Source organism: Mustela putorius, unplaced genomic scaffold (assembly GCF_011764305.1).
Source record: "Mustela putorius furo isolate JIRA1106 unplaced genomic scaffold, ASM1176430v1.1 tig00003834_pilon_pilon_pilon, whole genome shotgun sequence".
In the NCBI taxonomy this organism is placed as follows: Eukaryota; Metazoa; Chordata; class Mammalia; order Carnivora; family Mustelidae; genus Mustela; species Mustela putorius.
In genome coordinates, this window is record NW_025421987.1 from 39,842,354 (window position 1) to 39,869,239 (window position 26,886).

Sequence of the window (26,886 nt, forward strand, 5' to 3'; positions counted from 1 at the left end):
GGAACCTTTGTCAAAATCAATTGACCAAAAACATAAAGGTTAATTTTCTGAATTTACAATTTCATTACATTGATTTATATGATAGTACTATACTCTTCCTTAAAATTAGTGGTATAGTTCATCTAATTTTGTTTTCCTTTCCAGAATTATTTTCACTGTTCTGGATTCTTTGCATTTTCTTATAATCAGCTTGTCAGTTTCTACAAAAATGCCTTTATTCTTTTTGATGCTATTGTGAATAGAATTTTTTTTAAATTTCATTGTTCACTGTTAGTATATAGAAATAAAATTAAAATTCATATAATTATAAAATAACACATATTTGGTATTATAATATTATATAATTTTTGTATAATTACAAAATAAAATTTGAAAACTTGCGGAAGTCATTTATTTATGTGTATGAATGCATTCCTTCAGCCTTTCTACATAACTTATTTTCTGAAAACAAAAAGTGATAACTTTTTACCTTCTAATCTAAATGCCTTTGATTTCTTTCTTTTCCGTCTGTTTTTTCTTTCCTTTTCTTGCTTTCTTTCCTCTCTTTTTCTTTATATTTATTTATTTATTTTCATCTTTCTGGACAGACACCCTGGTATAACGCTGAATAGAAGAGGTGAGATCTGACAACCATGCCTTATTCCCAAACTCAGGGTTAAACCAGCTAGTCTTCCATCATTAAGTATGATGTTAGTTGTAGATCTTGCATAGATGCTCTTTATCAGGTTACAGAAGTCCTCTTCTAGTTCTAGTTTGTTGAAAGTTATTGTCAAAGATGGTGAATTTTCTCAAACGCTTTTTGTGTACCTACTGCAATAGTCACAGGGTTCTTTCCTTTATTGTACTAATATGGTATATTGCATTAATTAATTAATTAATGTTTACCAAATTTGCATCCTTAGGATAAATCCTACTTGCTCGGGTTGCTATATTTGATTTGTGAATATTTTGTTGAGGACTTTGGTGTCTATATCATGAGGGATAATGATTTCTTAAATACGTTTGTCTGGCTTTGGTCTCAGTATAATATTATTGTCATAGAATGAACTTAAAAAAAATGTTCCTTCTCCTATTTTCTGAAAGAGTTTGTGAAATACTGGTATTGTTTTTCTTTAAATAATGGATAGGATGCAGTGAAGATATCTGCATCTAGAGGTTTCTTTGTGGGATGACTTAATCAAAAATTCCATCTCTTTGCTATTATAGATCTATTCAGATTCTCTATTTCTTCTTGAATCAGTTTCAGTAATTTGCGCATTTCCAGTAATTAGATAATTTTAGTAAGTTGTCTTAGGAATTTATTGATTCATAGTATTGACTTTTAATCTTTTTAATTTCTATGGAGTTGGTAGTGATGTCCCACTTCTATTCCTTATTTCGGTAATCTGTTATCTTCTCTACTTTTTCCTTGGTCATTCTATCTACACATCTGTCAATTTTATCGGTCTGTGCAAAGAATCAGCTTTTGTTTTCATTGATTTTTCTCTACCATTTTATTGTTTTCTATTTCATTGATTTCTGGCTTAATCTTTATTATTTTCTTCCTTTTTCTTGAATTGAATTTTGTTATATATTTATACCATATCTATATTTATCTATGTAATAATATTATAAGTGCAAATTATTTGCTTGGGTGGATTTTAGTTACTGTTGTCATTTCCTTTCAATCTAAACGATTTCCTTTAGTATTTCTTGGAAGGCAGGTCTGCTAGCAACAAGCCGCTTCAGACTTTGTTTATGAATATAAATGAATATATAAATTAATTAATATAATATTTCATTTTCATTTTTGAAGAACAGTTTTGCTAAAAATAAAAATTCTTGATGGTCACTTTAAAAATCTTTTTCCTTCAGCACTTTGAATAGGTTGATCCTCTGCCTTTTGACTTGACTTTTAAGTTTCTGATAAGAAGTCAAATGTTAATCAGAATGTTGTTTCCTATATTGAATGAGTCTTTTTTCCTCTTGGTGCTTTCAAGAATTTATCATTTTCTTTGTCTTTCAAAGTTTGACTAGAATGTATCTATGAATGGATCCTTTTGCATTTTTCATACCTGGAATTTGTTGAGCTTCTCAGATGTGTGGATTAATGTTATTCATCATATTTGGCAAGTTTGGGGCTATTATTACTTCAAATATATTTTTTCCATCCTTTCATTTTATTCTTATCTCCTTTTCTGTTATTCACATGTTAGTATGCTTGATGGTATTTCAGATCTCTGAAGCTCTATTTCTTCTTTTTTTTTTGTTTTGTTTTTGAGATTAGGTAATTTCTATTGATTTACTTCAAGTTCACTGATTCTTTGTTTTCCCATCTCAAATTTGCTCGAGTCCCTCTAGAATATTTTTCATTTTAGTTATTGTGTTTTGAACTCCAGAATTTGTTTCTTGGGTTAAAGCCTCTGCCTTCGGCTCGGGTTATGGTCCCAGGGTCCTGGAATGGAGTCCTGTCCCTCTACTCCACAGGGAGCCTGCTTCCCTTCCTCTCTCTCTGCCTGCTTATGATCTCTGTCAAATAAATAAATAAAATCTTTAAAAAATAATTTCTATCTTTATATTGATTCTCTTTATTTTAAAATTGTATTAATAGTTTATTTAATTATTTAACATAGTTTCCTTTAGTTATTTGAATATATTTATAATAGCTGCTTTCAAGTCTTTGACATCTGCTCTTCCTCATCCAACCTAGAGACAGTTTCCACTGACTGCTTTTCTATCGGTCATACTCCTATTTCTTTACATGTCTTATGGATTTTTTCCTTGCAAGTTGACACTTTATACAATACATTATAGCAACTCTGGCTCCTGATTTTTCCCTCCAGGAGATAGCTGCTGTTATTACTACTAATTTGTTTGGTGATTTACCAATCTAATTCTGTGGGGTCTATCTCCTTCATGCTGTGTAGCTACTGATATCTCTGGTCAGTTTTTATAATTCCTAATTTTATTTTTTAGTTAAATAATTGCCTCTGTGTCAGCACAGTTTGCAGTTAACATCTAATGATTGGTCTGGAGTTGTACTCAAACACCTTGAGGGCAATAAGCTAACTCCTTTGCTGATATATGTGTATGGGTTGGAAATGCATTCAAAGTTCAGGCACTTTACATGTTTTCCTTGGCTCTTACTTTTCACTGGAATCACTCTTCTCTCCACTTTGCACAAGGTCTTAGGGTTAGCCTTGGGCATGTAGATAACTTGGACCCTCTCTGGTCTTTCCTGGAGTATGTGCAGACTTCCAAACTACCAGGGATATGTGCTTTTCAATGCCTACTATAGCAGTCTCCTTTTCCAATTCTCCCTGTTAAAGTTCTGGCAATTGGCCAGTCTACTGCTTGCCTCTATCTGAATTACAACTTCAGGCTAGTTGTAATGTTTATCTTCCCTGTTTATTTGCCACTGAGATTGCTGCTGTTTGTGACACCTAGGGACATGTGGTTTTTCATGTTCTATTCCATCATCAAGTCAGCCTATTTCAGCAGGAAGCTGTGAGTTTTCATGGTTTGGCCTGGCCGGGTAGGTCTATTGTGCCAATGGAGTTTGGGAAAGGGTAAGCCGTGGAGGTAGTCCCAGCTAAAACACCAGATCTCATTTATGCCTGTTGCTTAACCTCTAGCATGTCCCCTTCTACCCTCAGAAGTATCAAGTTTGGGTGGTATAATTTATGATCTCTTTTATATAGTGAGCATAAAAAACTTATGATATTCCTTCAGCAAATAACCATTGCCTAATTCTATTTCTTGTAATGCAAGATTTGGAAGCCAGTTGCAGGGGTGTGTGTATGGGTGGGTGGGGGAGGTCCAAACTGCCATTGAATGGAAGTTTCCATGATGGTTACATGTGAATAGGAAATCTTCAACCTGCCTGTTCCACTATACCTCTAAAAAGTCTAAAAATTCTATAGGTTAGTAATTTCTACCAATCATGAGAACTGGGAGGTGGATGGAGAATGAGTATGAGGGTGAAATACTTCGCCCTTAGGAGATTAAGAATTCTGCATGACTTTACAGAGCTTAGAGAAACCACACAATGAAAAGAGCTAGCATTTCGTGGTTCATAGTTGCTAGAAAATTTGGAGCTGGACGGAGCTAGAATAAACTCATCCCAAACCATCTAGACTTAATCTCATACCAAACAGCAGCTAAGCAATCTCTCTAAACAGGTTCAAATACTTAAGTGAATCAAGTTAGTTTTTGCAATTTACTCCCTCACAGTTTTGTGGTATGCCCAGGCTATATCTCCTTAGGAACATAATAAAAGGATATGTTTCTCTGGGCACTTAAATAACTCTTGTAAATCAGAAAGTTCCCATATTGAAATAGGGAGTAATATGCACCTTAAAAATGATTTTTGCTTTACATAATGATCCACAATAAAATTCCCTTGAGAATAGATTCTCCTAGAGCATTTAAATTATGAATAGATTTACAAAATCACTCATCACATAAAATGAGATAAACATGTAGTATCTGCTCCTAGGATTTTCAAAACTTTTTTTTCATAGAGACTGAAAGGAAAGGGAAAATCAGCAAACTTTGTGCAATAGAAATTTAGAATGTATGATGCATTAACTTTGAATATCGTACTGATGTTTTTGGATCGACATTAATCCCTTACATTTACAAAGTGTTGAAAAAATCAAAGTATTCACCAAACTTCATCTCATGAAAATGTCGTAATAATTCACCTTTAACCCAAGAACTTGTAACAGCAAATATTAGCACTTCTATTTGGAAAACAAAGAATCTAATCATAAAATAAAGCATGGAACATCACATAAATTGCTTAAGGACACAAGAAACTCTGGTGATGTAGTATGTGATAAAATTCCCTTACCTTGTAATATGAGAATTGCAATATGCAATATTTAAGCTATAGCAAAGAAGAAATTGGAGCCTCCATCTCCCACTTGTTCATATATTAGAGCAGAATAAAAACAAAATGTTTAAAGAGATTTTTTTGGTCCTATGAAATGACACTTCTCAAGCTAATTTCTCAGGTAAAGTGGGTGGACATTTTTTTGACTGTGTGTTTTTGAGAGACTTTGCAATTTCTATAATAGAATTTCAACCCAACCCCTAACTTGAGTATTGTTTCTGCTATTAACTAACAAAAACAGCTGTTGTTCCAGTGATACAATCTAGAATTCACTGTTGTCTGCTAACAGTTACAGGCATAACTTAGAAAAATATTATCTATAAAAATTGCAGCTCTTCCATTGGAGGTTAGATCTAGATATATTCTAAAATCTTTCTTCAAACTATATCAGAATGTAGTGTCATCTACCTGGTCTGTATCTTATAAGACTGAGAATACCAAATTGCACATCACTGAGACGTTATCAATCTATATTGAGAGCTATAATAGAGGTATACCTATAAAATATTCTTGGTTTCTCATAAAAGTGAATACTGATCATGGTATTCATGGTGACCCCTTTATATACTGAAGAGTATGAGAGGAAGGTAGTTCTTTCTAGTCTGAGTATCAGCAATGTATTTCTTCAAAACATATGTTACATATTTATATATTTGTAAATGTATATAAAACTCTTCACAGGATTTTAAAAAAATATATAGGTCTAATTCTTATGTTTTTCCCATATGTTTTCAGTTTTCAATTTGTATCATATACTTTATATTTTATTTACCTTCACACACACACACACACACACATACAAACACACATTTATAACACGTACCTATCCTTTTAAACCACATTTCTTTCTTTTCAGAACAAGGAGCTGTCCATCTATATCTCTTTTAAATCTACCCTTTTGTATATCAAGCCATCTGAAGTTATAAGAATATACCCCCAAATTTTAGATGCAATTTCAAAATGCAACCTAGATCATTCAGGAGCCAGACTTGATAAACTCATCTATGTTTGTGGTAACTTTATTTCATTTCCTTCTACCCTCAGTGCTATTCAAATCAGGTATCTGAAGCAAAGTAATAGATTTGTATCATCAGGGTCCCAGACTAACTTAAACCTTAGATAAGCATCTTTTTGCTAAGTCACCTGAAGGTGATTCTTGGCTTTCTATGCAAGAGAAGAACAATTTGGAACCTATAGAGCAACAGCAACTATTTTCAAATCATTAATAAAGCATATAACACAGGGCAGCTAAGACTGAGTGTGCAGGCTTTGCCCTGTACAAGGGCACCCAATCTAGAGGTGTGCTCCACTCTAGAAGCCATGCTCCCTGGCCCAAGATACATCTGTTGGAGCAAATTTTTTTATAATTTGTACAAAGGTTCTGAAAGAGGTCACATTTTTCTAAATTGTACTAACCCTCTATGTAAGTAAGAAGCCCAGTATAATATACTTCTATAGAATTTCTAACAATATTTCTATTCCATTAATATTTAGCTGGCTCTATAGCTGCTGCATGTCACATGAATATTCAGGTAAGCCTCCTAGTAATGCCCTCACCACATGAACTTGAGTCCCCATGACTTGGGCTAAACAAGATGTTAATTATATATACAGTTCTCAGGGAAACTGATTTTGAAACAGAACAGGAGAAAAAGGATGCTTCTAACACGGTCTTTCTCCATAGATGACAACAACATATATCAGATCATATTTTCACTTTAGTGAAGCTTTTCTTCCTAAGTGGAGTGAAAAAGTGGGTACAGAACATAATGTTACTCATATTATTACTATTTCCTTAATTAAATAGTCTTCAGTTTGGAATTTTCAAACAATGAGAAAGTGATAACAAAACTTAATAAGCTCTGAGACAATGGATTATTTGTGTAATGGAATACTTTGCCTTTAAATTTAGCTCGTGGCTTCCACTCTCCCTGGGAGACTTTATATAGTTCATTCAATGAATTATTTGCAAATGGGGATAACATAAAATACATAACACATTTTTACATTAACTTTTTCTGGCTACAAAATTAATACATGCTCATTGGAAAAAGGGGGAAAAAAAGGAAAGTATAAGAAAAAAATTACAAACACCAGAAAGTCTGATCACAGAGACGATCAATTACTACTGGCATGTCAACATTTCATCAAACGTGACAAATTTTAATCTCAGTTTCGCTTCTTCTTTTTCTTCAGCACATCACTCAGTTGCCTCCTATTCCCCCTATTTGGTATGTACTCAAGCAGTAATGGTTATTTTCTACAAACTAATTGAGCAATTAACCAAGTACCATTGTATTTCATAGGTCTACTATTATTACTCATGCTTATTATTATTCATTCTTGTTGCTTACAATTACATGAGTTAGCTTTTATCCGATCATGTCCTATGAAGATTATCTTTTATACATAACATAGTATGACATTACACAAGTGTTAGACCATTTCTACTCCATAATGCAGATGTTAGAAATAGCTTCCTTAACCAATGGAAAACAAAAATAAGATGGTAAATTTTATGTCAAAAAGTCAAATATTGTATACAGAGACCAAAAAGAAATTACTTTAGATAACAAAGTTGTTTATTTTTATTTTTACCATATTTACCACAATACTATAATATTAGTAAGGAAAACTGCAAGTTAGTTATGCTTATAAAGGTAAAGCACTATAAAAACCCGAAAGCATATATCTCAAGAGTCTAATCCAATTCTATCTGTGAGCTCTGTCATGTAGAATTACATCATCTCCCATGGCTCAGATTATCTCCAATTCATAAAACGCTTTAACAAAAACTGTTACGAAGTGAGTTCTATTATATATTCACATAACTTCCTTCTCACTTTGGTTTAGCATGGAAATACACAATATATCAATATGTGTTTCATTAAGACAGTTGTTTCGATACAGTAACAAGCTGGGCAAATAGAGGAAGTGCGCTGGGTATAATTTATTTACATTTTAATAAGACCTCAGATGAATGATACCACACAGGAAGCTCACAGTGAGGCTAGGGAGAATGGTAGCTGAAAAAATGCCTTGAAGTTTGGAAGCTGTAAGTATTACTTAATCAATAGTATTACTTCTGAATTAAGATAGTATAACAGTTCCACTGGGATAGGTATTGTGGTCTGTGACAAACATTATGCAATGCAGGCATTAAAAATTGAGGGGGATATAAATTTTCCAAAATATGAAAAAATTAAGGTTATAAGTTGAACATAGATCAAATGACAAAATTTAAAATAAATGTCCCCATGATATAAAAATCTAATCAAAGCCCAAAGGATAGGACTCTACTTCCTTAATGTACCAAAGATTACTGCTAAAATTCCCATTTAGTAGAGATGCTAACTTCATGTTAGCATTTGAATTTCTCCTACTTTACATGTTAATTCTTTTGTGAACAGTTCTAAAAATCAGGGCAAGTTTTTTAATGAAATAAGAGATTCCAAAAGCAATGATTTTCAGCCTACAATTATATTGGCCTGTACTACTCCTATTTCCAAATGCTGAGCAGGGTCACCTTTGTGTGAGACAAATTATCACTGGTAATATTTCAGAAATTAATGTGCATGACATTTGTCTATCTGGTGTTGTTCCAAAGAGAATTTTAAAAATCTTGCAAAAGTAAATATAATTTTTAAGCAGCAAGGCAAGAAATAATTGTAAAGGTACAATAGTATAGGAAAAGCATGAAGAAGTCAGGGTGAGGTCAATATACAAAAGGTATGTTGTGAATTGTAATACATTTGCTTAAATATAAAACAAGAATATGACTGTATTTATATTAGCTACTATAAAAATAAGTATTTCATTAGGATGTGTGTTTTTGCATTTTTTCCTTGTTTGTGTCTTATCTACCAACTAGAAAGTAAGTTCCCTGACAGTGTATGATTTATGTTTTTCTATACTACAATTCGTAACAACTAGCATGATGCTGATGAGAAAATTGATTCTTAATCAATATTTGCTGTTTTGATTTGAGTGAAACATAAAGAATCAGGTCAAAAAAGTAAAGTTTTAAATAGCAGATGTTCATGCATATTGTATAAAAGAACAAAAGAAAGAATTCTAAAAAATAAAGTAAATTATGCTAAAGTACATTGAAGCAATACAATAAAAAATAAACTTCAATTGAAAATAAATCAATCTAAATGTATACTTAAATCCCACAGATAATGCAGAAGACTCCCAGAGAAATAAAAACACAATGTTGCCATCATGAAAGTGATGGGTCCCAATATCTCATATCATTTCTGTAATAAGATATAAGAAGTGATATCTTATATCTTATATATGATTGGAAATTCCATTTTCTTGATTATATAGAATGTAAACAATCTATATTATAGAGAGTTATACATTTTTTGAGACATTATTAAGCTTTATAGATTTTTTTCATTAGAATCTGAACACTTCAGATATAAAAACCCATAAGTTTGATTATAAATAATAATTTTACTTTTAGCAATTTTTAAAGTCCACATTTTGACATGGTATACAATTAGGTTATAAAAGCCTTCAAAGTGTTCTTCATAAAATACTAAATGTGATGTTTTTCTAGTAATGTAAGGGCAATTTAATAATGGGAAGTTAATTACTATAAATCCATTGCTAAATTATCATGTTCTGAATTATCCTATGTTTTTAAAGAAAGGGAATATGCATCTGAATTCCAATGCTCAGCAAACAATTTCTGGCACATAGTAAGTACTGAATAAATATATGTTAGAACTGCTCTGGGTTGAAAGAGACATCACAATAAAAGTCTATGTGCATCAGTTAGAGTTTAAAAATATTTATCCAAAAAGGCACTTCAACATTCATATTTAATAAACAATGGGTCAGAAATAGTATTCTAATCCAATATGAAAAAGAGTATCTGTCTCAAATCAACAACAAACACCCACCTTAAAACTTTGAAAAAAAAAAACAAAAAAACTAGAGACATTACCACATAATCAAGAACAAGGATACTTGAGTCTTCGTTATTACTTAGCTGTTGTAGAAATTCTAGTCATTGAAGTAAGACATTAAAGAGAAATAAGGAAAAAAAGAAGATATCTTGAGTCATCATTGCTTGCAGATAATTGAGTGACCTTAAAAACTTGAGAAAACTTCTAAAAATTATTAAAATTATTAAGAAAGTTGAATAAAGTAGCTAGGTAGTAAATATCATACACTGCTATATGATGTATAGGAATGTTGTTAGAATAAATCCTAAGAATTCTCATCACAAAGAGAAAACTTTTTTTGCATTTTCTTTCTTTTCTTTTTGTTGTATCTATGAAAAGATGGATGTCAGCTGAACCTATTATAGTAATCATTTTAAAAATTCATGTAAATCAAATTATAACAAAACCATTATAAAGAAGATATGTTTTTTCTTAACCAAACAATTAGTAAATGGAATATTCACAAATAAGGACAATAACAAGAACACAGCATGCCTACACTTAAGTATAACAAGAAAAAAAAATATTATAAAGAATTTGGGAACCTATATGAATAGAAAGACATAATGTATTTATGTATGAAACATCATATAAATAGAAACATAGGATGTTTCTGAATGTGAAGACAGTATTGCAAAGATACTAATTTATAGGTATTGCAAAGATACTAATTTATAGGTTTAATAAAATTCCAATAAAAATTCCAACAGAACATTTTTATGAACTGAATGAGGTAAATTAATCTTGAAGAATAAGTAGATAACAATAGTCAGAGTATTTTTGAAAAAAAGAAAAATAAGGAAGGATTTGACTTAGCAGATGTATAAACTTACTGTGAGGCAATAATGGAAACTTTATGGAACCAGTGGAAGAACAGATAATTCAAAAATAGATCCTAATGTTGATAAAAATTAGTAAGCAATAAATATGACACCAAAGGCTAAATGGGGTTGGGACAAACTGATTAACTATTGAGAGCAAACTCAAGATGTTTATTGCATACCTTAGACTAAAATAAATTCTGGAAGGAACAGAGTTAAAAATACAAAATAAAGGCATAATGATACTAGAAAAATGGCAAATTTTTATCTGATTTTAAGCTGATGAAAAAAGATGATAAAAGCAAAGGCCATAGTCATATGGAAAAAAATAAAATAGAATTGATTGTACAAATACGTAACATTTTCAGGATTCCCAGGGTGGCACAGTCTGTTGAGTATCCTTCTCTTGGTTTTGGCTCAGGTAGTAATCTCAGGCTTGTGATCTCAGGGTCATGAGATAGAGCCCAGTGTCAAGCTTCCCACTCAGCATAGTGTTTGTTTGGGACTGTGACTCTCTCTCCCTCTGCCCCTTCCTGCTATGCACTAACATGCATGCTCTCTCTCTCTCTCAAATAAATAAATAAATCTTAAAAAAAATACTTAACACTTTCTCACAACAAAAACAATTAAATGGCATATAAAAATTGGTTGAGCTGCATTATGTTTGACAAAGTAGTGACTTAACATTTCAAAAATTTTGCAAATCATCAAGACAACATGAGTAAAGAACATGAACAAACAATTTATAGAAAGAAGAAAATGGCAAATAAGCATATGAAAGACATTTCAGCTCCATATTAAGAAAAATGATGCTAATTAAAATAAAATAAGCCAGGTTTTTGTGTCCTGCTAAATTAGCAATATTTACAAAATAATACTATTCAAAGCAGGTAAGAGTGTTCTTAGAAAAGCACTCACATACAATTTGGAAGGAGTTGACAAGAGAACCTTGAGACGTTTACCTCCTCTAACCCAGAAATCAACCTTCTAAAAAAAATGCTGAGAACATAATTCAAGATAAAAGTGTATATATAAGAATAGCCCTCAGAGCAGTAGGAATACTGGTGGAAAATAACCTACATATCAAATATGGAGAAGTTTAAATTTTTTGGTACATAAATAAGGTATAATATTATACAACCATTAAGAATGGGTATTTTTTGACTGAGAACTAATAACATAATTAATGCTACTTGAAGAAAACAGAATATAACTATATGATCCAAATTCTTACTTAAAAATAGGTACACATACACATCCACTTAGAATGTACAAAAAATTGGAAGGAAGCAGAACAAAATCTTAGAATTGTTCATACTTGGTTTAAATTTATGTGCTATATATTTTTTCTATTTCCATAATTATATGCAATGAGTATACTTTACCTTTTAATCTGAAAAACAAACAAACAAACAAACAAACCCAAAAAACCCTTTATTTTAAACCTAAAGTGAATTTATATGTATTCAGTCAGAACCCACTCAGGGGAAAAAACCAACCACCAATAAAAACCATTTTTCCTATACATACAGAATTACTTTGCTCATTCATCTATGGATCTCCTTAATTCTGAGTATAAGGAACCCCTACTGAGATACTTTATTTTCTTATTTTTATTTCCAAAGAACATCATCTTTTCCCTGAACTAAATTAAAAATCAAAGAAAATAAAGTTACTCTAAAGTACCATGTTTGACCTCAGGGTGCTTCCAGTACTTTGATAGTCCTTTCTCTGACCACTTCAAGATGAAGTTTACCTATTTTGTTATTAACTATTTTGATATCAAGTTCAGTAATATTCAGTCTGAGAATGTGTATTTAGTCCATTTAGCCAACACCAAAGAGTTACCTTCAACCAACTGTGGCCAACACAGTGAATAGTGCATTTGATTTTCACATCTCCTTTGCCCGGAACACCAACCATGCTGAATATTCTGAGAGTAACAATGGATGGGACTTGGATTTTTCATCAGTGCTTAAAAAATAGCTGCCAAAGTCAAGACATGCAATAACCTACTAAGTAAGTTTGCTGGCTCCATATTGTGTTTGAAGGCACACCCCCTCCAAACGTCTGCACTCACCATCTGCTACTCAACTGCAGAATAATGCACTCAAGTCTGGTGTTGCTTGGCATAGGCAAGGATAGTCAATGTCCAACTCCATTCAGACATGTGCACCATATCAGGAACCTTATGACACAGTCCTCAACATCAATGCAGCACTTTCAAGCCCCACTGCACATCAATCAAGTTTGTATGACAGTCAAGCTGATAGACAAAACCTAAGCCAACCTTAAACACCTACTGTGCATGGATCTCTCCTGTTTGCCTGCCGCTCACCTTCTATTAAGATGATAGCTTTGGCCTAGTCTTCCATGCCAAAACAAGTCCATGGAGTCACTCTGGCAAGAAGAAGGGTCTATATCAATGTCAACAAACAAGTTCCTTGCTGCCGACCCTACCATCTGTGCTCCTGCTTCCCACCTACCTTACTTTATGTGGACCTTGATGAATGGGATTCTAGTAGTCCAAGATTCTAATTTAGCCAGCCTTTGCAGATGGGGTCAACATGACTGCCCTCTGGCCAAACACCCAGGGTGACATAGCTGAAGGTTACCTGGAGAGTGACTTTTTGCACATTTGATATAGAAATAAAGCAAATAAAGATGTTCCTCTCAGTTTTTGAGTTTTGGGTTTGTGAATAGAATGATGTGTTCAGTGCTAAAAATGAAGACGATTTCCCTTTAAATTTTTTATAAATATTAAAAATGCTAAATGATAAATTCTATTTCAACACTATAGATAAGAGAAATAAGGTAAATAAAATAAAACAGGTTGTTTTAAAGTATTTACAAAGTTTGAGAAAATGACTTGAAAAAATCTCAGAAATATGTAGAAATAAGACTTTATAATATTAGTAGAGAAACTGAAAATTTCAATAGGCATTAGATGCAACAATATTAGAGAATAGAGTACACGCTAAATGGAGAATAATAGCTTTCAGACCTATCCTCCAGAAGTTGTAAAGCACTTGCAGTCTTCATGGTTGAACAGCAGAAGTGGACATAATTTTAAATATGAATAGTTTCTGGAAAAATCAAATTTTTTTATCTTAAAAAAGACATATGAAATTCAATAAATCAATACTGTCTTAAAATTGTAATAAATTATTTTTGTGAACACATTGGCAAATATTTTCAATTAGGTCATTAAAAATGCATTTTAGACTGAACCTAGTGACATATAAAACCAACAGAAAATCTCAGGAAATACCACCGTTTCCATCCCAACTCAATTTAATATAATGATACAATGATATGGGTTTATCTTACATTCAAGGGAAAATAAATGTATTTCTGCAATGGTCTCTGGACTCACCAAAAACAAAACTCTACCCTAAATTCAAAAGACAGCATCACCTAGGCAATTTAAATAAGTAATAATTATAAGGCAAATCTTTACCACATAAATAATGAATGTGAAAATATGTTACACATCATAAAGCATCATACACAGAATTATTCAGAGCATCTATCTCAGGGCTTTGTACATTAAACACTTACTAAACGTTTGTAGAATTGATTAGAATTTAATTGAAAAGAGAAGTATAATGAGACTTCTATAAGTAGAATTCAGATCCTTTCAAGATCATGGGAAAAAGTTCAATCAAATTATATTACTAGATACATCAGTTGTCTTTGATGTTAGGAATCAAGATGAGCTTCTATTATATCCAAAGGAAATTTTTGCAGGATTCTCTTGAGAAAGCATACTGGAATAAAAAGCATGATTATTTTTAATTTCTAAATATACCCAAATTTTCTAGCATTCTTTGGTCAAGTAAGATAATGCTATAGAAATTCTACATAAAACCCGAATTTACAATGTCCTGGCCTAATCATCTGGATAATCTCTTTGAATTTTCCTAAAATATGCTCCCATCCCATTTTCTATGGGAATTCTCCCACTGATTAACACAGAGAATGAGAATTTGGCCTGTGCTCTATAGACACCATTGAAATGTGGCCACCTGAGGCATGTAGGGAGGGCATCCAGCTGGCACGCCACATGTTGCCCTGGAGTAGAGTACAATGAGAGGGATATTTTGGCTAAGACTACCTGGACAATCTCTTCAAAGGCCCTGATTATGAAAAGGACTTCAGTATCATCATTGTCTCTTGACTGTAATATGAGCCAAGGAAACTTCTCTTTCTAAGTTTATGTATTTTACCCCAAAAAAGCACTTATAAGAAAAATCAGAGAAAGCTGGGCCATTAATACCAGAATCTGAGCATTATCCATATTACTGGGGAAACATTTTTAAGAACCCCAGACACTTTAAAATTGATGCTAAAGCACATCAGACTTGACCATAAACTGTAATGCGATAAACTTTGTAAGGCAAAGGATAAAAAACACAGAATGAAAATTTATCTATAGTGCCATTGTTAGAGTACATACTATAAAAATCAGTCAAGCTTATATATTACTCATTTAAGAAATATTTGTTGATTTGATTTTTACTTTATGCAAGTTATAAGAAAGAAAAGCCATGCATTTGAACTGCAATGCCAATGAAATAATTTTGTCAATTTTGAATCCTTTTTTTTTAAAACACCATACGTGATTAGAAACATAATAATGCACTACTATTTTTTTTTTTTTTGCCAATTTTTGTTTTAAAACCAAAGTTGTTTTTGTATTACATAAGCACAAAATCAGAATTTCAAAATCAGCAAACATATTTAGGGGTGAATTTTAAATTAAACCCACTTGATTCTTTGTTATATTAACTTTGAGAGCCAGGAACATTTTTGTAAAATTCCACTGGGGTAAATAGGGTAGCTAGGAAACGCTCCTCATAGTGAGAAGAAGCATATGCATTATTTTTCAAGTTTTGTTTAGAGTTTTCATCCTCCTACTGAATGGTTCTAGTGATATTTATAATACAATATGAGTATAAATCTTAAGTGATTTATGATGTCACCAAATGCTAAGAAACAATTACAGCTGGGATTTACATTTGTGTTTATGTATTATTTTGCCTATAGATTCCAAAAACCAATGAAGAGAAACTTTGATACAAAACATATCTGGAACTGAAAGACAGATTCCATCTATCATTATAACCAGTTGATAGTATTTCTAAGACAGAGTTTGACAGTAAGTGAAACAAACAAACATAATGGTTTAAATATGCCACTTCAGCCACTAGAGCTGTCAGTCAAGAGCCTTTTTTTTTTTGTATCATTAATTCAATGCCACACAAACAGGAATTCTTACTGTTCAATAAATTTTGGTGACAACTTGTCTACACAAAGGAAACCAACATCTATAGGGAAACTTTTAATTTGTTATCATGTATGTCTATTTGAACTTACTTAAAATATTATAATTGTGGGCTTAATTTACATCCATTTTTCCCTTACAAGCTCAAGAAAATCACAATGATCACATTATTGCTAAGACTAATGAGTCCCAATTTATGACAGAGAAAATAGAAGCTCAGAGAGATAAAGAGTATTGGAAAGGATCATACTGCAAGTCCAGCAATATATTCAGAGCAGTCACTTGGAATTTTAATAAAACCATAAAAATTACCATTTTACATTTTTCATTAACTTATCATTTTACTTAATTCAAAATATTGTGCAGAAAAGTTTTACTGCTGACTTAGGTAACTGAAAATTTTTATTAATTTAATTAGTTCTTGCAATTTGTGACCGATAAGGTTTGGTTTACATCTTGCCTTTTTCTTTAGGAATTTAGAGACTTTACAAATCTTAATACCCTGATGGTTACTTAAGTCTTATGACGCCAGAAAATAATGAGATTGAGCTTGGCCTCTCTTCCATCTTTATTGACAGACAGCCCTGGTGCCAAAAGCTAGCACTGCTGGTTGTCCATCATCATATCTAAATAGTGATTTTCCTAAAAGTTGTATTTTGAGACTTTCTTCGTTTTAGAATTACAGGTAAAGTCACTTCCCTTTGATATAAACTGCATGCAATAAAAAAGGAGGCAGTCCTACAGAATAAATATGTAGGGAATGGTTTTCTACCTCTGCATGCTGCAGAAAATCCCACTGAGTTAAGTAGGGTTCTACCAAGGCCACTTAAACATATTAGCCTATTATGCTCCACATTTCTTTATTGTTCTCAAAAAGCTAATGAAATGTTCCAGTGTAATGTTTATGCTGGAGCACTTTTAAAGGCATTTTAGAAGTGATATTTCTCTCATAACTCCAGAAGGGGGTTCCACTTCCTGGAAGTATTTAGTAGACCATGCAGAGACCATGTAGTCTCATTATCCAGACTGTTTAAGTTACATGGCTAGAGAAGAATTCTTCAAGATAATCACTTAAGAGTGTCAGTGTGGGCTTTAACATCATGGTGAATTTACAGGGATTACAAAACCGGCAAGCATAGGTGGCCTACTGTCCTACTTGGATAGGCTTAAAATATTGTGTATGGTCTATTCACAGGTAACATTGATTTATACTGTCAATCTATTGGTTCAGAGTATCAATGTAAAATTAAACAATCAATTGAACAGATTCAATTCTTTTTAGAAAGATAAGAAACTATGATCTTCTATTACTAGAACAGTCAGTATGTGGAATAACACCCCCCCACCCCACCCCTCCACCGCCCGCAGCTATTTTTGCTGTTAGGGTGTCAAGTTTCTTCATCCCTCTGAGGAAGGAATCTGACTTGTTGATCTCTGTGATCTCTTCCCATTCTAATGGGAATGCTTATTTTATCATTCTAAATACCAATACTGAGTGTTGAGGAGTAGCAAAGTAGGCAAAGAGCAAGGAACAAAATTTTTTTTGAACTATTAACTTTACAGCAAAATTAAAGTTACGTAATTGTGCCTTGAGTTGCCATACACAAGCACTTCACCTACAAAACATCATAAATAATATGAGTAAAAGGTTGAATACTAAGGTCACGTGTGATAAGATTAAGGTTAAAGCCAAGACTAAAAATATAATAATTAATGAGAAATTTAAAAAATATAAGCTTCTACCAAGATAATATATGATATGCTTTTAACAAATGGCAATTTCTTATATAATCATTCTCAATTAAAAATAATAACTTGTACAATCTGGCAATTTTTTGTTCTTACTTTCAAGAAATTAGACTATAATGCTAAAAAGTACTTAACAGAGTTCATACCTCTGGCTTCTACTGGATAATCCTAAAAATGTAGTTTTCTTATTTTTATTCTTTTTTTTAAATAGATATTAACATTTAACACAGATACTGCATTTAATTAATGTCACCTATGTTCCACATGCTTTAATTGCATTCACTTTGGCAATCCTTGCATCAACACAAGGGAGTAAGTACTATTAGAACACAGAATCATGGAGGTGGTTATCAGTAATGCTAGACTATCAAACTAACTTATGGGTCTCCCCATTTTTTTTTTAGCGTGCAAAGTTAACACAGCATGGCACTGTGTTTCAAGAATAATATCACTCATATCAAATGATTATGTTTTTGTATTCTTCCTAATAGTAACCAAAAGAGTAACTTATTCTTCCATACATGAAAGTAGAGATAGAAAAGGGATGGAATTAGAAGGTACCCACACTTTTTCTCACTCAATTTGTGAAGATATATCCATAAATTATTAGAGGCATAAAAACCAATAACCAATGAGAATAAAATGGTTTAAAAGTACATTGTAAGCTCTTTAATAAGTGGATTCTTACAGTATAATGAACACTAGATTGGGCACAAGGGACCTATATTTTAGTCCTGAAGCTGCCACTATCAGAGTGTATAATTTTGGGCAAGTTACTTAACATTTAAGTGCACCCATTTTTTTTTCTAACATGGGGGGATTCTGATCTCAAAGTTCCCTTCCAACAATAGCATTCTATAGCATGCTATCTACAAAGTCAAGTAGTGATTTGCTTTGTTTCATTTATTACATAACAGTTATTAATGTAAATGAGTTGTATTATATTCACAGCTTTAACTAATTTACAGCAAAGACTGGGCCTGCTTTGTAATCATCTCTCTAAATGCACCTCTGATGTAATAAGGTGCTATCTTGAACATTGTGGGATATGTCATTTTCATTCCTGCTCAAGATTTAAGCAAAAATATATCTTGACAGTAATCAGATAATATAAAAAATCGGAAGTGCATGAATACTTGCACTTAATCTTCTTGACCTCGTCTATAATTTTTGATCTCTACTTACTATTTCAGCCTGCTCCCCTTGACTTCTAATATTGCCACGTACCAGAGAAGTTCTTGGATATAGTGTACCTGCACCAAGAGTGGCAAGCATAAGACAGATGAAGGTAGGGACAGGAATATTATCATTCAGTACCATTTTTCATGCTTCCCACTATTCATTTAGTTATATTTGTCCCAGAACAATTTTAACATACGACTATAGCAGAAGACATATGCAGCAGGCTGGTATTGTAAGTAAAATTTAAAAAGTCATGGGAACATGGAGTATTAGGTTCCAGCATTACAGCATTTCTACCACTAGAAGTAATTGACAAGCATACCACTTTTGTTGTAATCTGGAAATTGTTTGAAGTTGTTTGAAGATAAAATCAGATAGTAGAAATCCAGTTTCTGTATTGTGGGTGATCAAAGGTCATTTGAAAGGAGAGAGGAGGTCAAGAGCAAACCCCATAGGTCTACTCCAAAAATTTCACTAGAGGGTGCTCTTGGGCTTTTAGGAGTTGTCAGTTCTCCAATAAGAAAACCAAGTAGTGCTTACAAAGTGTTCTGCCTTAACATAAGTTGAACTCCATCATGGAACCCATAGTCAATACTTCAATATCAATGTAAGAATATTAGCAAATTTCAAGCCTGGTTCTTATTTCCCTTTAAAACTGACTTGTCTCTACTGGTATTAAACTTGTAGGCTTCACAAACGTGAGACTTTCTTCAAAAGTCTGCATTTTAATTATGTAACTACGGAAACTTCCTGAGATATCAAAATGAGCTTAAATGGGGTTAACTGATGAAGCTATTTTTGCAAGTGTATTTTTGCAAACACAATTTTGATCTTGTAACTGGTTCATAATTTATATATTTACTGAAAAGATTTTCATTATCCTATAGGATCTGGAGATACAATCTTACCATCAAATAGAACCAATCTGAAGCAATTACTTATGTATTTACTACTTGTATTAATCACAACATCAAATATTGAGCATTGGATAAGTACTCAGTAAGTGTCTGTATCTTTGAATGCATAAAGAAACTTCTGTAGTATATTCCTGATCAGACGTCATATAATTAAATCTTGATTCCTACTCCATATGTTAGACAATTTTCTATAACTATAGTTTTCACCTTTCTTGAATTTATATTAAATGACTTATTCTAATTATTCCCGATAATAGCTTCTTTCTATATGCTTCCTATTTATGCTACACTCTTAAAAGAAAATGGAACATGGAAATTGTTTTCTGTGATTAACTTTTAAATGTTTATTTTTTATTTATTAGGAAGACTGAGCAGGTTTTTTGCCTACACATTAAAACGCTGGTAATGGCATATAACCATAACATGGCAATGTTCTTCTTAGGAATCAAAATTAAAGTCTAAGTAAAATTCTTCTTCACCTTCAGAATGTAAAGAGCTCTAAACCACTGATGGTCACTGGCCATTATATCTGGCATCATGGTGACTTCTCATCACACATACTTGCAATCTTGATGGCTTTAGCATCTTTAGAGTTGACAGGATCATTCTGAAGATGATTATGGAATACTAAGACTTTGTCTGCATTTTCCATCTGGTTAAATTTGAAGTTCATTATTCTTTAATTGAATTAAGCTTAACAGTTTCTCTCAAAAATTGGCTTGAAGCTTCTGACAAATAAGAAATTCAGGGCTGAATAGTAGCCCTCTATAATGCATGAAACTGTATAGAAATGTGTTTTAAATTCTCATTTGATAAAAGATAAGTCAGTGTCATTTATGAATTCTGGCTCCTTTTGACATCCTACATGGATTGCAACCAGCATGAAAAGTTAGGAAAATTCCAAGTGGATTCCGAACTTTTAAGGGGCCCTCTTTAAGAAGCACCGATTAAAAAAAAAAAAAATTAAAAGATTAAAAAAAAGAAGAAGAAGAAGAAGAAGCACCAGACAGTTTAAGCATGCACATCTGATGCATGTTATTCCTCCATTCAACTTGCAGAGGATCGAGTCTCTAGATATATTCAAAGTATGCTTCATCCAAGTTGGTTATAAATAAGTTTAAAGCACTCTATAAAGAATTGGCAAAATTCCATGAATACTGTGAAAATAAAGGGAATCAATGAAAAGATATAATTATTTTAGCCTTAGACGTAATTAATTTGTGAGTGAGGTCATTTTCTCTCAAATACATTCAAGTTTCTCCAAACACAGGTCAATGTTTGCTGGCCAGTGGGAGAAAAGACTTATTTGGTTTGAGTTTGCCCACGTTCATATTCATTTCTATATCATAGCAAAATAAAATATCTTATAAATCATCACATCTGCAAAAGAGGGTTCAAGCTGAGGCAGAGGGACAAGTATTGCTGATTGGCAATAAGAAAATCTCTTAACTATTCATAAGTGTTCTTTCTATGATTTTCTATTCTAGTCTTTCTTTTGGAAAGAAACAAAATAGTTCCACCTCATTTTATGAATCAGATGCACTAGAATGTTTAGTTACATGTTACACAGCAGATCTAAGTCTAACCTGATTATTTACAACTACGACAATAAGATATGGGACAAATAAATGGCATCCTAACACACGCCATGCAGTTAGTACATGGCAGGTCTTATTCGGAGACCCTAACCCAGTGATCTTTCTATTACACAACCTTCCAATGCTGTTCAGTTTTTCCCAAAGGATCTATGTATCATATCATAATTTCATGTTGACTTCCACTGAAATTTCAGAGGAAGAAAAAGAGATAAGGGAAAAATTACTTTTAAGTAATCAACTCTTCAATTTAGGCAACATCCCTATGTGCAACAGTCTAGTGGTCAGCTGACTTATATGAGTTGCATGCTCATTAAAAATGTATACATCATCAAGTACAATTAATGTTCTCCCTGACTACAGCACCCATGTTATGTTTTAGTGGTTACCCAGTCTATGCCATTCTGAATCCTGGAGGCAGTCTTATTTTCCTGAAAGTCAGCCCAGCATGAAAATTCTGCTACCTTGTGGGAAGAAGAGTGCAGGTGTACGCTTTGCTTTAAGAAGACTCAGTAAGTCAAATTCTGAACTTACCCAAAAGATAAATTAGGAGGTGATTATTCACATTATAAAAGCATTCACCACAGGATGCTTTTAAATCATAAGCTGCTCTACTGCATTCAAAATAAGTCGTATTACAAAGCTTCCTTTATAAGGACTTCTCACATTCCAGAGTCATGGTCCCCTATCCAAGGGCAGTGAAAGACGGGTGGGCAAAGTCATACCACTTATTACCTGCTAGGCCAAGCTCCTTTTCCATATGAAAGAGTAATCAGCACTGTAGTTCATCTTTGAAAAGTTTAATGAATTTCTCACTCCGAGCACTTATTATGTGCCTGGCACAGTGCTAAGCATTTACGTAACGATCTGATTTACTCCTCCTCACCATAAGTCTAGGAGATTAATACAATTTCCAAATTATAGATGAGGAAATCGGGATTCAGAAAAGTTAGATTCAGAGACTTAGTTAAGTAATTTGAATCTAACTTCATGTGCCAGAATTCAATGCCAGATCTGTCAAGAGCTCTAGCCCCTACATTCCTTACAGCATTGTTTCAGATGAAATTTATCACCCCTTACCTCTCACTTAATTGAGCATAGCTATATACTCTGATGTACTATACCAGTGCAGGAATCTCGTCTATAGCAAGAAGAACGAGACATGCTGCCAGTATACACAGACAGGGAACTTACTACCAAGACTATTTATTCTGATTACTGTACTGCTTTATTGAGCCAGAACCTATCTCCTTATAATTCCCACCCATTGGTCCTAGCTTTGCTCTGTTGTCATTGAAAACAATTAGAATCCCTTTTCCCCATAGCTCTCACATTCTTCCCATGGTTTCTTCTTTTGTAGGTAAAATTCTCCAGTTCTTTGAACCTTTTATTTTATATAAAGGGTATGTCTGCTGTTCACATATATTCTATTCCTTCTTGAAACTGGTTCTTCTGGAGCACTGACAACTTATCCGTACCATTTCCAAACAGGCATGTAACTAATATGCCTGGGAGGCTGCACAGCACAGTGTTTAAGGGCAGAAGTTCTGGAACCCAGATTGCTTGAGATCCAAACTTTACCACTTAATTAGTCTGTTTCATTGGTAAATTTACTCAATGTGCTGTGCTGCAGTTTCCTCCTTCAGTTATGAAATGGAAATAGCTATAAATGGTACTCACTTTATAAGGCTCTTATGAAGATTTAAGTGAGGGACTATAAGTAAACCAATTAGGGTCCTTCTAAGAAGGTTGGAAGTTCTATAAATGTCTGTCATTATTATTCATGCTATAAGAATAGGCGAACACTTACCTGCCCAGGAAAAAATATATGATCAATATCATTCTAGGATATTGATTTTATTGTCCAAATATAAAAAAGTCAAGCTCTACTAGAATATGCACTTGACTAGAGGCCAGAGACCTATTTCTAGTTCTGCTCTTCCACATACTTCCAGTAAAAGATATTGGACCAGTCATTTATCCGCCTCATCTACTACACAAGGGAACAGGACTATCCTTCTAACTCTGAAAGGATATGATTTTTTTTTTTCTAGGATTCTACAGTTCTATTCTCCCAAGCCCTGCTTAAATTTCATTGCTAATTACGTCTGAAGACTACCATTAAAATACTAACTTTTTATCTGAACATTTATATTAATCTGTTGAGATTTCAAGCAGCTTAACTGCTTTATTTCCATGAAAGAAAATAAGCCTCTTAGATTCTATAGACAGGTCTCCTGGAAAATGAAAGATGTTATAATTGCATAGAAAGGGATTTAATGTTATTTTTGAGGTGATAACCTGAAACCCTATTCCTCCAGGTGAGCAGAATCCTGACCTCTCTCTGCCACAGTGGGCCCATCCATTCTCAGTCATTTTGCTGAATCTCAGAGCAGCCCCTTGGATAAACACAATCTCAGGTTTGGATGAAATGCCAAATAGGTACACAGTCGTTAGTGTTCTTTTCCACAAAAGTGCATCCAGAGTGGACAACTTCTTTCCTCCCTAAAATTATTTCATTCTGTAATATATGTATATATAATGTTCACCTAATTGTGTTATGGCTGAATGTCCCAGTGCTACTCATATACCTTATTGTTTATCTCTAATGAAGGCATGGTGACAGGTGTCAATATCAAACCAATTATCTTTCAAAGAGTGTGACAATCTAGTCTAACAAAGTAAATTCCACAAAGTAGCAAAGGGCAACAACTCGAAATTCACAAATGATAAAATCTTTGACATTTTGTAACTAAGCATAATGCATTTTCCTATCAATAAAAATGACATCATTGTATTACTTAAAGTTATGAAACATTATCTTTTCTATTTCTAAAATTCTCTATGTTCAAAGTTAATAATTAAGTTTAATTAAGTGTTCTTAATTGCATGGGCAGCAATGATGTTTCAAATCTTAAATACTAAATCTGCATTTAACTACCCTCCTCCACTTAGGTATGACCATTCTTGTTCCTACATAAAACAGATGAATATTTTAGGTCAGGGTTCTCTTTTGTGTTGTTTTCTGTGTTTTTTTTTTTTTTTTTTTTTGCATGCATGTATGTGTGTTTGTGTGTGTGTGTGTTCTTATGTGTGTGTGTTCTGTTTTGATAATTGACTTATAGCATCTGTTTGAGCAGGTAGAAAGGTGACAACTTATTTCAGGATATTTACAATTTCATAACACTAATATGGCCTTTAAGTAATTCTGCTTAAATAATATTTAAATATCATTCTATCTGTAGCTTTTGCATTGTGAAGAAAAGCTTAAAGCTGAAGGAAAGATTTCAGTAAAAAGGATCTGAACTTTATATTCTGGAAAGTAGAAATCTTAGAAAAATCAAAGAAATGAAATTAAAGATTTTGGGATTTCTGGTTTTATATCTTCCTATACATAAGAAAATAGTCTGACATATATTCATTCACCAAAAAATCATTACAATATTACTCAGTTTGCCTAACACTAATTTTGCTATACCAGCTTTGTTTTGGTTAATGTTTGCATGATAACTGGTGATGCTTTAGCACAACGCTCAGCAGAAACAGAGTCATTTATATATATATTGCATTACATATGCACAAAGCCATCCCTCAAAATGCAACACTGTTGCTTTTAGAAATAGAATTTATATAATATTTGTCAAAAGATTAAAGCAATATTTTCATAGCACTTTAAGCTTCCCTAAGAACTTCATTATTTCACTGAATGGTTAGAGACCCTTATAGATAGGTACTGTTAACTCCATTTTACAGATAAAAAAAATAATAAGGCACAGAAGGTTAAAATGAGTTGCATAAGGCCAACAACTGGCAAGTAGAATGAAACCAGACTTTGAACTTAGATCACTGGAACCTCAGCGCTCCTCCTATTATTCCTGAAGCAGCTTTGTTAATGTATATGTTAGACTGCACTGACATACTAAGGATAAAGGAAACCTATTATCTCTGTATAACCACTGCCCCTTGAAAATACAGAAGGGTATTAAAAACACTATCCCATCAGAGTTTGGTAACACCTATTAAACATTTTAAATCTCAGCTACATTATAAAGTATTTTAAATCTTTAAGAGCTAGGGGAAAATAGCACCCAATTTGCATCCCTTCACATTTGTAAGCCTCAGAAATCTAAAATAACTTTCTAATTCCTGACTTGTAACCCCTCGAGAAGGAAACTTATAACAAAACCAGAGACAAGCCCTTTGTTAAGGGTGCCTATGACGCCATGGATATACAGATCTGCCCCATTTTACAGTACACAAAGACTGGAATTCAGCTGTTATCAGAGATAATAATAAACTTCTGCTGGTGAGTCAGTCTCTTAGCCTCAGATTTACATTCCCACTGTCAGCAAGAGTTTTTCAGTGAAACACTTTTTAAAAGTAAAAATTCAATAAACAATGTTTATATTGCCAAAGGAATGTATTTTCATTGCTTTGGTGCCTGATTCTTTCCACTTTACTCTCATCTTTCTCTCTTTCCTCCATCTCTTCGCTCCTTTGCTCCAACCCTTGCCCCTCTCCATCCCTGTTGTCTCTCTGAAGCTTCAGGGAAGAGGGCTGCACACCATTTGAATGCCTGGACCCTTATGCTTCTGAGATTAAACCCAGACCTACCTATGGCATGGGTCCTGTTCTTTGTCTGAAACCAGTATTTGATGGAGTCAGATATGGAGTTATTATCAAACTGAACAGCAAGCCCAGATTTTTTACTGTGTAAAAATGTATCTTTGTATGCAAAAATGTTTGTCTAATAAACTCTCTCAAAGAAAACATCTTATATTTTCACCCTATTTTCTCATTCTACTCTTAAAGCCACAGTTAGAGGAAAATACTGTGGTCACTCCAAAATATTCTTTCCATTTCTAGTTACGATCTGGTTTTGACAAAGCTAAGCAGTAATTTCTAGTTTGTAGCTAAGGACGCTAGTTACCATTTACTTATAGATGTTTATTTGGACTAATGGGGGAGCAGAGGTTATCCTTGGAGTGATAACTAAAGCTTGCCACTTCCTTGGCATTATGTTGTAGGTGTCAGGGGAGTTTTTGTAAAGCTAATTATCTCCCAATACCATTTTATTCCCCAGGGAGTGAGCAAGATGGAAGAGTTCCTTTTCCTCAAAATAAGGCTTACAGCATTGACCAGGGCATTTAAATGGATCTTTACAATTCCCAACTTGGTCTCCCAGGAACAGCTTTTATAGATTTAGATTTTTTTGTCATAAAGTATTCTATTTATTTCTCAGCAGCTGGTGTCAAAAAAGTTGTTGTTGTGTTTTTTTAATATTCCTTTTAAATAAATAAAATCTGTTTTCATATTGTGTAAAATTAGTTTTGCCTGCTGTGAGTTTGTGGCATTATGAAGTGATCATTTCTTCCCATGAATTATTTAAAGTGAGGATATCAAAATCTGACGGAACAATACAATGTACTGTACAATACAATTTAATTTTATAATATCCCAGTTCATACTTGTATCTCACAATGCACAGCAGTTATAATATA

The 26,886-nt window shown here is 33.0% G+C and overlaps 1 protein-coding gene across 18 annotated transcripts in view; it reads right to left on the reverse strand.

The window, feature by feature from the left end:
- ZBTB20 (zinc finger and BTB domain containing 20) overlaps positions 1–26,886 on the reverse strand; it is a 789,640-nt gene that overhangs the window by 471,344 nt on the left and 291,410 nt on the right. For 2 of the 18 annotated variants that reach the window (XM_045088062.1, XM_045088065.1), the window contains one exon: positions 18,877–18,944. The exons of the other annotated variants lie outside the window; for them this stretch is intronic. The gene's annotated coding sequence lies outside the window, so the exon portion shown is untranslated. The remainder of the gene's footprint in view (positions 1–18,876; positions 18,945–26,886) is intronic. 18 annotated transcript variants of the gene reach the window in all.